The 14,108-nt window shown below is 37.8% G+C and overlaps 1 pseudogene across 1 annotated transcript; it reads right to left on the bottom strand.

Annotated features, from left to right (window-relative positions):
* LOC148828340 (myosin-7 pseudogene) lies at positions 1–8,883 on the bottom strand (annotated as a pseudogene). Its single transcript, XR_016091526.1, has one exon. The product of XR_016091526.1 is annotated as a myosin-7 pseudogene (transcript).
* Between the last annotated feature and the right edge of the window lie 5,225 nt (positions 8,884–14,108).

Genomic DNA, 14,108 nt, shown 5'->3' with positions numbered 1-14,108 from the left:
TTTGAAATTACAATCTTTTTTTATTTTTATTAATATTTGTCATCTGGCATAAGCTTCAGTCCTTCCAATCACATTGATGCACAGCAATTTCAGCGGTGAAATGTTTTCCCCTTATTCTTCAGTGACATTAGGAGCTAAAGGGATTTAGAGCAAAAAGTTTCCATGCCTTTGAACAAAAATTACAGTTTATGAAGTTTAAAGTTACTTCATTCACTACTAAGCAGTTCAGATTTAACAGAATTGTGAATGTTACATTTAAAATCAGAATAGTCTAATAGTCTATGAAATGTCCTGCACACCAAAAGACACATGCTCAAAATATATTCTAGTCTTACTAGAAATATATAGTACTGTGAACACGAGTACTAGGGATACTTTATGTAAAAAAATCATTGTAATACATGCAGTTTTTCCATGTGATACAGAAAGTGACTTACATAAAGGGTTATGCAACATGTTTAATTTTCTTTGAACTAAAAAATAAAAGCTCCCTAGGGCCATCACAGCCGAACACAATCCAAAGTACTCACACTTTACCCAACAACATGATTCCCTTTCCGTGACATTTCTTTTTCCAAGAAATTAGTTGTTTTATTTTTTTAAATAGTCCCCTCCTAGCTTTCCAATGCATTGCTTTCCAGCTGCACCACAGCCCATGATTTCCCTAAACATAATTTAGTATTACCACAGAGACTTAAGTCAAAACAGCTGAGCAAAAGGTGACACGATGACAGATAAATTTTCCCTTTCTCTCTAATCATTTGGCATACACAGCTTGCAGCATCATTCAGATAAATTACTTCCGCTCTATCGCATACTCAATGAAGGTTAGCTTTTTAAATGTTTTAGCAGGCTTTTAATGAAGTTTTCCTCATAAACAAGTCTGTTTTATATTCAGTAGAAATAAACACTTCTATAGCACATAATGAAAATCTGCTATAGCAAAGGAAGACTTTGTAAGAATAAATACTGAACAGTGCAGTACAAAGTCTCTAAAACCTGATAACATAGCACTGTTATTCATGAGAAATTACACTCTATAGTTACGAATTTGATTCAAACACACATATTTCAAAGAAAAGCTGTTAGTGTGAATAAATGTATACTGTAAGAGCTACATAAAGAGCAGAGAGGTACACAACAATGAATGCCAAATGATTAATTGATTAGACAGGGGACTCTTGTATTTAATTTGAGTACTGACTGTGTCAGAAGGTCCACACAATCCTTTTTGTTTTGGGGTTTTAAAAAAGAAGTGCCAAAAAATATACCTGAGCAATAACTGGCTTGTGGTGACTAAGCATTCATAATAAAGTTGCCTTTTGATTCTTCAGTAAGCACGCATCTTAACAAGTTGCACAATTATTTGCAACTTTTAATCTAAGCAACAATTTTAGTAGAAGCACCAAGGTAGTGGTTGAGATTTTTATTTTTCCTATCATAAAGTAAACTCTGCTTTCGTCTTTGATATACATAGGTCCTAGTGTCGCACTGTACATGCTTTACAGGAATTAACTACAGGGATACATTGAAGCCATTGCCTTCATAAAGCAGGATAGTGAATCTTGCTGTAAATGACAAATGTTTACTTTTTAATTAACTGTTAAATATTTTTATTCTGTAAAACCCATGCAGTGCCACAGACTTAAAGAATGTGGAATTATGAATATGAACAAGAAGTATGCAAATTTGGGATTGGTAACCAACATTTTGTTTCTGAAATTCTGATTTAAGAACATAAAAGTTCAGCTATTTAATTTACGTCAGAAATTCACATTGAGACAATTTTAATTATCCCATGAATTCATCTAAGTTTGGCTTTTAATATAAATGAAATAATGTTATGAAACATTAGTTATGAGACTTTAGAGTAAATGTCTGGTCGAATTGCCATAATACCTTTTTTACAATATAAGAAATGTTCTAATTTTTATTCTGTTGAATACATAAAAATGAAAGAATTCTTAAATCACTTAATACGATCGCCAGTGAAGGTTGTTTTGACATTCTCCAAGACAAATATCAGTTATTCATACATCCTTATCTAATTCAAACACTCAATTTTAAAACTAAATAAAATAATGAAAACTGTTTCACCTTCTATCTTTTTAGGATATAAGAGAATTGAAACATTACTGACCAGATTTTGTCCATTTTTGGAATTTGATAGTGACCAGTAATACTTAGCAGAACAATATGTAGCTGAAGTTGATTTTTGTATTTTATTTTGGTAATGCTATTATTTTAAATAGCAGTTCTATTATTTGTCTTTGTATTTGGATTTGCATTGTCTACAGCATATTACAAAGGATGCTTGATTAAATCCAGATTTGGTCTGGAAAATCATTCTTTAACACCCATGTCCTATAAATGAGTGCATGAGGTGCTACCAATGACTAGGACTGCTGTCCACAAAGTATATTACACTGTTGCTGCTTTTTTCATTAGTGCTGTATTGTATTTTCTGAAAAAAAAGGTACTTTTATATATATGTTTTATATATTTTTATATATTTTAACAAGAAGTAGTATCACTATGGAAAATAATCCTTGTTAACAAACTGATCATGAGCTGTCTGTGATGATTCCATTATGCATTAATCTAATTAATTCATGTAGTTAGGTGAATTAAAACATAAAATACAAAATACTCAAAAGAGCAGCAATAAACAATCAAGAATGCTTTGTAATATGCAAATTGTGAAAAGCCACTTTCATTGTCATTGATCAGTACTTAAAAGATGAGCAAATGGAAAGTGAAGAAAATTTTGAGCATTACAATTAAAATTAAGATTTACTTAAAGAGCGACTACACATTTTTAGCAAGTGCAGAAACAAATGTAAGGACATATAAGGGAAACATTGTAAATAATAATAAGAATATTTTTTGCCATACTGTATAGAGTACGATTCTATGTTGTGAAGTCACCTAGCACAAAAATTCAACAGTGAAATAATGTTTTAGAAACCTCCCCTCTGGACTGGAGATGAAACATATCTAACTATTCTTTATCAAGTGATTTCATGCCAGCTCCATCACGGGTTTTAGCTCGAAGCTTGTTTACCTGAGACTCGGCAATGTCAGCTCGTTCCTCAGCTTCCTCCAGTTCGTGCTGCAGCTTTCGGAACTTGGCCAGGTTGGCATTACCCTGCTCCTCTGCCTCCTCTGCTGCTCTCTTATAGGCCTTCACCTTCAACTGCAACTTGTCTACCAGGTCCTGGAGTCTAGTAATGTTCTTTCGATCTTCTTCCGTCTGGTAGGTGAGCTCCTTGATGCGCCTCTCATACTTTCTCACTCCTTTGACAGATTCTACGCTCCGTTTCTGCTCTGCCTCAAGCTCGTTCTCAAGCTCTCTAACCCGAGCTTCCAGTTTTTGGAGCTGCTTCTTCCCTCCTTTCATTGCAATCTGTTCTGCCTCATCCAAGCGATGCTGTAGATCCTTGATGGTTTGCTCCATGTTTTTCTTCATACGTTCCAGATGAGCACTTGTGTCCTGCTCTTTTTTCAGCTCTTCTGCCATCATGGCAGCATCAGTGATGGCTTTCTTGGCTTTCTCCTCTGCATTTCTGCATTCCTGCACTGCCTCTTCAACCTCATTCTGGAGCTGGACGGTATCTGCTTCCAGCTTCTTCTTCTGATTAATCAAACTGGTGTTCTGAGTGTGCAAGAGCTGCATTCTCTCCGTGGCCTCTGTAAGTTCCTGCTCTGCCAGTTTACGGGTACGATCTATTTGTTCAACAACAGCTCGGAGTTCCTCCAACTCTGCTTGCATCAAGTTGTTTCTGCGCTCCAAAATTCCAATGTTCTCCTTAAAGTCTTCATTTGAACGCAGGGCATCATCTAATTGCATTTGGCTGTCTTTCAGGTATGCCTGGACTACCTTCAGTTGCTTCTGGGCATCAGCTGCTTGTCTGTTGGCTTGGCTAAGCTGAATTTCCATTTCATTGAGGTCTCCTTCCATCTTCTTCTTGATTCTCAAGGCTTCATTCCGACTACGTGTCTCTGATTCTAGGGATGTCTGTAGAGAGTCCACCATACGCTGATAGTTTCTTTTTGCCTGCTCCATTTCCTCATCTTTCTCACTTAGTTTACGTTCAATGTCTGCTTTATCTTGGTTGAATTCTAGTTGGGCACGCAGAATTTTGCTTTCTTCATGCTCAAGAGAAGCCTCTGCTTCCTCCAGAGCAGACTGCAGTTCAGTTTTCTCTTGCTCCAGCTGTTTTCTTATTTTTTCTAACTCATGAACACTCCTCCCTCCTTCACCAAGCTGGTCAGTTAGGTCAGAAATCTCTTCTTGCAAGTTCTTGTTTTCTCTCTTAAGTGTCTCTAGATGATCCAGTGCTTCCTCATAAGCATTCTTCAGTTTAAAAAGTTCTGTGCTCAGAGACCGGGCCTCTTTCTGGGCAGCTTCCAGCTCACACTGCGATTCCTCAAACTTCTGCTTCCATTCAGCCATTACTTTGTCAAAGGTTCTCTGCTTTTTGTCCAGAGCAGCAGAAGCAGCGTTAGATTTTTCCAGGTCTAGCATAAGATCTTCAATCTCATTCTGCAGGCGATGTTTGGTCTTTTCTAAGGAGGAACATTTGGCATTAACAGCCTCAACTGCTTCCTCGGCTTCCTGCAATCTCTGAGCAAGTTTCTTCTTAGCTTCTTCCAGCTCCTCTGTTCTCTGTATAGCATCAGTTTCATATTTGGTTCTCCACTGTGACATTTCACTGTTAGCTTTGGATAGGAGTCTCTGTAGCTCTGCCTTGGCTTCCTGCTCTTCCTCATACTGTTCCCTCAGAAGGTCACAGTCATGACGAGCAGACTGAACAGCGTGAGCAAGAGCATTTTTTGCTTTAACTTCTTCTTCAAGTTGTCTGCGCAGGTCTTCCAGTTGCTGACTATAGGATGACTTCCCTCGGGTCAGCTGAGAAATTAGACACTCTTTCTCTTCCAGCTGGCGACTTAGCTCACCATTTTCAGTGAGCAGCTTGGCTCTCTGAGTGGTTAAGTCATTGAGTGCTCGTTGATTTTCTTCAGACTTGGATCTGTATTCATTCATTTGGTCTTCTAGTGTGCGGCACATCTTCTCCAGATTGGCTTTGGCTTTGACTATCTGCTCCATGTTGGAGGCAAAGTCATCCAGCTCTAGTTTTAACTCACTTTTCTCTTTTTCCAGTTTCTGCTTAACCCGCTGGAGGTTGTCAATTTGTTCCCCTAGTTCTGCCACACTATCGGAGTGTTTCTTTCTCAGAGCAGCTGCAGTGGCTTCATGCTGGAGAGTAGCTTCTTCTAAGTCTCTTCGGAGCTTCTGAAATTCTGTCTCGCGTTTCTTATTCAGTTCCACTTGGGCAGATGTGGCTCCCCCTGCTTCCTCAAGACGTTCGCTGATTTCCTCAAGTTCACGTGAGAGATCAGAACGCTGTTTCTCTACCTTAGCACGAGCTGCACGCTCAGCATCTAGCTCTTCTTCCAATTCTTCAATGCGTGCTTGGTTTTCCTTTAGTTTTTTCTGAAATTGAACTGCTACCACCTGCTCATCCTCTATCTTGCTGTTCAGCTGGTTTATCTCAAAGTCTTTTTTCTTCAGTTTCTCTTCCAGTTGTTGTTTGTCATTTTCTAAGTCCATCACATTTTCTTGTGTCAATTTCAGATCACCCTCCAGCTTTCGCTTGGCACGCTCTAAATCCATTCTGACTTTCTTTTCCTGTTCTAGGGAGCCTTCTAATTCATCCACTTGTTGTTCAAGCTTGCATTTGGCCTTTGTCAATGTATTGACTTTGTCCTCTTCACATTGAAGATCATCTAGTGTCTGCTGGTGTGCCTCTTGCAATGCTTTCTTCTCCTTTGTCAGTCTTACTATGGTCTCATCCAGAGAAGCCATCTCTTCAGAAAGATTTTTAACTTTATTTTCTGTGGCATGTTTCTCTTTCTCGACCTTAGCTAAGGTCAGCTCCAGGTCATCAATGTCTTTTTTAAGCTCAGAGCACTCATCCTCCAGCTTTCGTTTCTTAGAAATGAGCTCAGCATTCATTTCTTCCTCTTCTTCCATTCGCTCTGTTATTTCTTTCACTTTGGCTTCTAACTGGATTTTACTTTTGATCAGCTGTTCACAGCGTTCCTCAGCATCAGTTAAGGTATCTTGTTCAGACTGTAATTGGAGAAGTAGGTCATTTTTTTCCTGTAAGAGCGACACCATCTTCTCCTCCAGTTCTTTGCGTCTGCCTTCGGATTTATCAAGAGCCTCTTTGAGCTTGGAAAACTCCTCCTTCATATTAGCCATTTCTTTCTCTGACTCTGCACTCTTCAAAAGTGGCTTGATTTTGAAGTAAAGTTTCATCCATGGCCAATTCTTTACTGCCATGAAGGCACGGATATTCCATTGGATTACCATTAAAGCATCTCTTCGCTCCACCAGCTTCTTGAATTCTGCTCTCATGAGCAGAGCTCTAGAGTTTGCTTGAATTCTTGTGATGATACGAGCAAGTTTATCATCTCTCATCTCTTCCAGTGTACCCAGAAGACCAGCTTTAAAGAAAACTTTGGTGTGTCCAAATCGATATTGATTATGGTCAATGTCCAAAGACCCCAGGAGTTTCTCAGTACCTTTCTTACTATCAATAAATTGTCCTTCTGGTATTGCAGCAGCATTCAGGATTCTGTACCTCTGTTTGAAGTCACCATAACAAATCCTGTTCGGGAATCCCTTTCTGCAAATCCTGATGCCTTCCAATACACCGTTGCAACGGAGCTGATGCATGACCAGACAATTGTCCATGACTCCTGGAGTCTTATTTTCATTAGGAATCAGACAACGGACAAAGTGGGGGTGAGTTGTCTTCAAGTTGGTCATCAGTTTGTTGAGATTTTCTCTGTGCAAAGCAGACACTGTTTGGAAAGATGAACCTTTCTTCTTAGCACCTTTGCTAGATTTTTCAGCTGCATCGGATCCTGCATAGTTAGAAAACAGGGAACTGAGCAGTTTGAGAGATGATTTCTGATACAACCCCACCACTGTTTCATTTAGAGGATCCTTGTTCTTCACCAGCCATCCTGTGATGTTGTAATCCACAGTGCCAGCATAATGCACAAGGGCAAAGTGAGCCTCCGTCTTGCCCTTCACAATTCGTGGTTTCTGGAACATGCTTGATTTGCCTAAGTGGTTGTCATAAAGTTTTGCCTTAAAAGTCTGATCAGAGGCTTTAGGAAACATGCATTCTTCCTCTAAAATAGACATGATTCCAAGGGGCTTTTCAATGAGATCAATGCAAGCCTGCAAGTCCATGCCAAAGTCAATAAACTCCCATTCAATGCCTTCTTTCTTATATTCCTCTTGCTCCAAAACAAACATGTGGTGATTAAAAAACTGTTGCAGTTTTTCATTAGTGAAGTTGATACAAAGCTGCTCAAAGCTGTTGAAATCAAAGATCTCAAATCCAGCAATGTCCAATACACCAATAAAATACTGGCGCTGCTGTTTGGTCTCAAGGGACTGGTTGATTCTCACAACCATCCAGTTAAACATTTTCTCATACACTGACTTTGCCAGTGCACCAATGGAATAATAGACTTGATCTACATTTTGCCCCTTTGTTACATACTCATTGCCAACCTTGACCCTGGGGTGACACAGACCTTTCAACAGGTCAGCTGAGTTCAGTCCCATTAAGTAAGCTGACTTGTCAGCTGACTCAGTACCGTCAGGCTCAGCCTGCTCCTCCCGCTGTTTTTGCTTGAACTTCATGTTTCCATAATGCATAATGGCACCTGTCAGCTTATAAACCCCCATTTTCTCTTCCTGAGTGAAGCCAAGCACATCAAAAGCACTGTCAGTTGCAATCAGTTCTTCAGCATCATCTATAGATGCAACTGTAACCTCTCCTTGAGAAACATAGGCATAATCATATGGATTATTAGTGATCAATAGCATGTTCAACAGCTCAGGTTTTTTATTAGACAATATCTGGTAAAAAATGTGGTAATTTCTTTCAGCTTTGAGCTGAAAAGTTACACGAGATTTTTCAAGAAGGTAAGTCTCTATGTCTGCGGATGACAGCTTCCCACTGGCGCCAAAATGAATTCGGATGAATTTTCCAAAACGTGAGGAGTTGTCATTTCTCAAGGTTTTTGCATTGCCAAAAGCTTCTAGAGCAGGGTTGGCCTGGATGATTTGATCTTCCAGTGTCCCTTTGCCCCCATCTTTCTTATTTCCTCCAACAGCAGCAATGCTGGCAAAATATTGAATTACTCTCTTTGTATTGACAGTCTTTCCTGCACCCGACTCTCCAGTGATGAGAATGGACTGATTCTCCCGATCGGTAAGCATGTACTGGTAGGCATTATCAGAAATGGAGAAGATGTGAGGAGGTGCTTCACTTCTCTTTTTGCCTCTGTAGGCATTAACAACCTGTGCATCATACACCGGCAGCCACTTGTAAGGGTTGACAGTCACACAAAAAAGCCCAGAGTAGGTGTAGATCATCCAAGCTGCATAGCGCTCCTTGAGATTAAACAGCACGGCTGGCTCATGAAGAAAGGTGAACATGGCCATATCCTCGATTTTGTCAAACTTAGGAGGGTTCTGAGGATGGACATCATTTTCCTTCACAGTTACAGTCTTTCCATGCTCAGTTTGCACTGTCACCTTGTCCCCTTCACGGCTCACTATCTGGCCCTTGACATATTCCTCCTTGTCGTCCACAACAAAGCACTCCTTCTTGATGTCGAAGGGCCTGGTTTGAGCCTCCAGACGCTCCTTTTCGGATTTTCTCAGGTAAGGGGCAGCAGCTCCAAATTCAGCCATCTGAGCATCGGCCATTGTGGCAGGGTGATAAAAGATATTTCAGTCTGGAAAAGAAGTCGAGGACTCGAAACTCTCAGCAGACAGTACAGCTTCCTGTGATCATTGCTCTTCTGGTGCAAGGTTTATAAAGGCTAAGGAGAGTGCCAAATTAGGATGCAACTTCAAGCCTGAGCAAATCAATCCATTTCAGTCCCAAGTGGAATCTTCTTTGCTTGTTAATGTCCATTTTCGGATAACTGACAGCTGTGTAGTTATCTTTTCAGACTCTTAAACCACTCTTAACCCCCCTCTGCACACATTCCAGCCACCTTCTCTAAATCTAGCTCTGAGATTCACTTCACAAAAAAAAAATCACAGGGACGTTTTTTGTCACTTTATATAAGACAAGAAATGCACGTTGCAAAGCTTGTTTAACCAAGATTCATCTGGAAGGAATTCACATATACAGTATTTCAACTTTGATTTGAAAAGTAGTGCAATTATTAAATTAGCATGGATATGCATGTTTTCTTTCATTTAGATCCATTTCTCCTACCTTTCCAAAGCTCTTACAGACATTTACAAATTTGCATTTCTCTCAGACCTTGCTAACACCTGGGACAAAAGACACAGTGTACCAACCCAGACATCATTAAAGTAACATTGGTACGTTACATCATTGGCAAATCATTAAACACACAATTATCATTAGATATTGTAGTAGAAAATGTAAGATTTAAAGAGCTTAATTTATTAACCTGTAACAGAGGCTCACTTGATATTTAAAGGCTTGTGGTATTAATGCAACTTTATCTTAGTCTTACTGCATCTGTCTTTATCATGAACCCTTCAGTCTGCCTGCACTAACACCCCTTTATCCATGCAGTACTGGCAGACACTCAAAGCTCATCCTCTGTCAGCTGTCATCTTCAGATCTCATAGTACATGATGCTTCTTTTAACTCTACTGTCTTTGGGTTGTAAGCCCTGCACTCCTTGAACTTAGTTATAATGAAGAAGGACATGTTTTATTTTGTAAAGAAATATCAGATCCTGAAACCGGACTTTCCTCTTCCTCAATAAATCACTCTTATTTTCCATACCTTTCCCAGCACTTTCACACAGATAATGTAGGTCAACATGTGGAAGATTAACTTAAATCCAATACAATTTTACCACAACCAGGTAACCACTGTTACTTACAAATGTATAACTATGTTCAACATGGAAAAACTAAAGCCGTTTTTAAATATTTATATAATGCAATGCTCTGTGCACTCTTGTCATGAAACGCATACCACATTTACAATGTGGGATGAAAGTTGTTTGCTAAATTTCTTTCAAATATAAATGTCCTGTTTAATATCGAACTGGTTGTACAGCATCAAAATCATTTGATGAATAGTTTTGATGCCTTCAAGATATTGCCTTGAGATATTGTAGCATCTTCAGACAATTATCAATGCAGTAAACAACTGAATTAATGTTGAAAATGTCTTGTATCTTAAGAATTTAAATCAATTTATTATCCATGTAGCAAGCTATAAATCTGTAGCAAACTATAAATCATCAACAGTTTTTACTTAATTGTAAAGGCAACAGCAGAGAGAATTAAAAAATATCATACAAAAATAAACAAAAAAATCTTGTTGTTTCTTGTGTTTCTTGTTTGTTTTCCAATTAATTACTGTAATTAACCTTGACACAGAGGTATGCACAAATGTTCTGTGACAGGTTGTGTGGTTTAAAGTCATGACAAATATATCATACAGGTGGTCTTATAAAATCTCACCCTGTCACCTGGGGTGGGCATCAGAATAGTGATGAAAGCCAGAGTTTTATGATCGGACTGTTTTTCTTAGTTTGGCCCAGTTAAATTGTTTGTGGCCTTGTTTTTGTTTTTTTCACTGGATACAATTACATGTAGAACCATTACTCCCAGTATTTCTCAGCCAGCTCCTCTTCCAACAAATGCAGTTGTGAAAGTAATACATTTGTTATCCAATTGTCCAATTTATTGAGCTGTCACTTGCAAGCACAGGAAGAGAGCTACAAATAGAGGTTGTCAGGGGAGATGGAGTGAGAGCTCTCTGTCTTCTATTTCTGCCACTTCACACATCAGTGATACTAGGGAAGAATTTCAATAAGGCTAGATAGCCCAAGGATGAAGCATCAACGACCTTGCTTTTCAAATTATTATAAATAGAACAGCCTTTTGTTCCCTTTCTTCAGTTTACATCTTTTAAGAATCTACAGTACAATAAAAAACCCATCTGTTACTGATGTGCATTTATTAATGTCAGCTTTTATTTTATGTTGGAATATTAAGGCTGCATTTTGGCAACCCCACATCTGCATCTCATCTCAAGCTAAAGATTTCTTGACTCTTTTCAGTTTCAGAATTGGAAGCACATACCTTGGAACCAATTTGTTAGTCTGTACTTACACTTCTTTTCTGATGTGCAGTTTAAATATGCATTTCGATGGAAGAAGATTCTCAAAGTCCTTATTTAATTTGAAATTACAATGTCTGTTTCAGCAAACATACAATAAGCTTATTTATGATTTACTTTACTTACATTAGGTGATACTATTCCAATATTCATATTTGGGAAGAGCATAAAAAGATTAAATTCTAATTTTAACAATTTGAAGTACTGTAGCTGTCAAATTTGAATATTACCATCTTTATTAATTAGCTGTTTGGAAGTTTTTGAGATTAACATGGGTCTGAGTACTGTATGTTTTAGCATCCATGAGTACTACTTATTTGAAAATTTGGCAATTTAGTAAAGTGAATTGTTCTTAAATACTCAGCATTTGGACTCCAAACGTTGCACAGACAGAAAAGGCCTTTTTCAGACATTTTACTTTCCAAAGAAATATGAAAGAACTTGGCGCTATAAAAATGACATGAGCTCTCTTCTGCATGATCAAAGTAATATACAGTATGCACTTGAGATCTTGTAAATTGGTATTACAGTGACAATTGATTGGATGCTTGAAAGTATTGCTGTATTTAACTCTGGACTAGGGGGGTAAAAATCTGATATTTTTACATATTTCATGTGACCACAGTAAATCCTTAGCAGGTTACCAGCATAAAGAATAGATTAAGAATTATAGTTCATCTCCAGTAGCTGGTAAGAGTGGAAGAGGGTAATATTCTGTGATCTATAATTACCAAACGTGTGTTGTACCATGAAGAAAATACAAGTGGAAAAGTATATAATGAGGGAGATACCAAAATACTGGAATTTTATCAAATGAAATTGCAAAATAAGATCATTTGAATGGATTTGATGTTACAGAATCTGGGGGCTGTACACACCTGAATGCAACCTGTTTAAACTTAAAATTAATTTTATAAATTTGTAGAGGCATGACTGAAATACATTAGGAATTAACTCAAATTGAAATATTTAATGTGGAACTTAAATAATCTGAAGCAAATAAAGCACCGCTCTTATTTTATTATCACCTTTTCCTGTGCAAATCATTCTAGGACTCAAGGTTCTGGCAGTCTGAACTGACAGTTTTCTTTCTGTACGTTTTCTTTATTTTTAACTTTTTGAGCTCCAGGTCTACCCAGATAAAACAATCTCTTTAGGTGTAAAAAGGGGTTGTTTCTGGGACTTCTAATGAAAATTAAACTTAAATTTACAAAATTCTTCTGAAAACTGAACACCTTCTGTTCTGTGTAAAACAATCATTTTTTAACATTATTTGGTGCACATCTCAGACTGCATTAACAAGCCTTCAAAGAACTTCATATCCTGCTATGGTAAAGGAAAAATACAGTACAGTACAAGGAAAGCATGTAGATATATAAGATCTTCTATATTGCTGAGAAAGACATAATAAAGCAAGATAGATCCATACTATACATGAGAAATATGAGAAAAATGTGATTTTATTGCGGAAAACCTAAGTAATGGAGGATTAAAGTCACCCAGTCTTGATTATTATCACCACAGCGAAAAGTTTTCAAAGTCAGTAAGCCATTATCAGTGAGCCACTTATCCTGGTCAGGTCACAACAAGCTGGAACGTATCCTGGAAACTCTAGGCACTTGTGTCAAAACTGAGATCGGATGACTACTCCTACCCCATAAAGGATGTCATTCCTTTGCAAGGCTACAATGATCATGGAAAAACATAGCCAATCTAGCCTTACTCACGTGTTTCTGAGAGATAAAAACCCACGCAAGCATATGGAGAACATGTAAACTCCACACATACACCCACGACTAGGATAGAAGCCAGGAGGTAGCAATGCTAAGCAACACACCACCATGCTTCCCGAAATCTTCTGAAACAAGTCAGTAAAGATGTTTTTTTTGCCCTCCCCCTCATCTGTTACACTGGCAGACTGACTCCCTCTCGCCAGCCTCTGCCCCCTTCCTCTCCTGTGGGGTTTATTTATTTGTATTGTTTGATAACCAATCAAACTGTATACTGTTAATTATTTTTTCAGGTTTACAGTCAAACTCTGCCTGTTTTGTCATTTGTCACAGGGCTTTTATGCTAAAACAACAAACTTTAAAACAGTTTGTCTAAACTCAGGGTTACCATCTGTTGTGATGACTGCTTGGCCCAACAACTAGTTCCAAAAATGGATTGGAGTTGTTTGTTACATTTTTCTGAAAATATGTCATGTGTCTGTAATTTTATAGTATTACTTTCAGCATTCCTCTGAAAAATATGACCATTTCAACCATCCTCTAAAACTAATCTTACTTTTTCTTTCATTTCATAGGATATATTGAAATGCATTTATGAATGAGATGGGCTAAAACAATAAAAATGAAATTAGAAGATGGAGCCAAAATTATTTCAGAGAAAATCTGAATATTTAAATAATATCAAAATAAAAATAATCTCTTTAATCTCCAGCACATTCAGAAGGAGGAATATAATGATTTAAATCTAGGGGTGGAAGGAAGCATGTTCGTTTTAAATTCATAATAACTGCTTGCAAAACCTGTACTAGGAGTGATAAATGAAGGACTGGTCCAGTATCAAAATACCTTCATTAAGCTAGCTTAGTACCTGTCATAAATTATGTAAATCTACTCAAAGCAAACAAAATAAAGTAAACAATTTACACTGGATTAAAATATACAATGCATTCAAACATTTGAATAAACACAGTGTCTGTGGTACCAAGTAAAACTGGTGTGGCTATGGGAGAGAAAAATATTTTCCATTCTTCTTCACTGTAGTCCATAGATTCAATAATACTTTTCCATACTAGAGCAGCTATCTACCCAACCATAGTTAGGTGTTTTCTAAGGCTGGTGGCCATCCAGAGCATTCTACCTTAACCAGATAAGTTATACA

Source organism: Atractosteus spatula, chromosome 9 (assembly GCF_055471065.1).
Source record: "Atractosteus spatula isolate fAtrSpa1 chromosome 9, fAtrSpa1.hap1, whole genome shotgun sequence".
Classification (NCBI taxonomy): domain Eukaryota; kingdom Metazoa; phylum Chordata; class Actinopteri; order Semionotiformes; family Lepisosteidae; genus Atractosteus; species Atractosteus spatula.
Note: the sequence above shows the minus strand (reverse complement) of the source record. Positions and strands in the feature narration are given on the sequence as shown.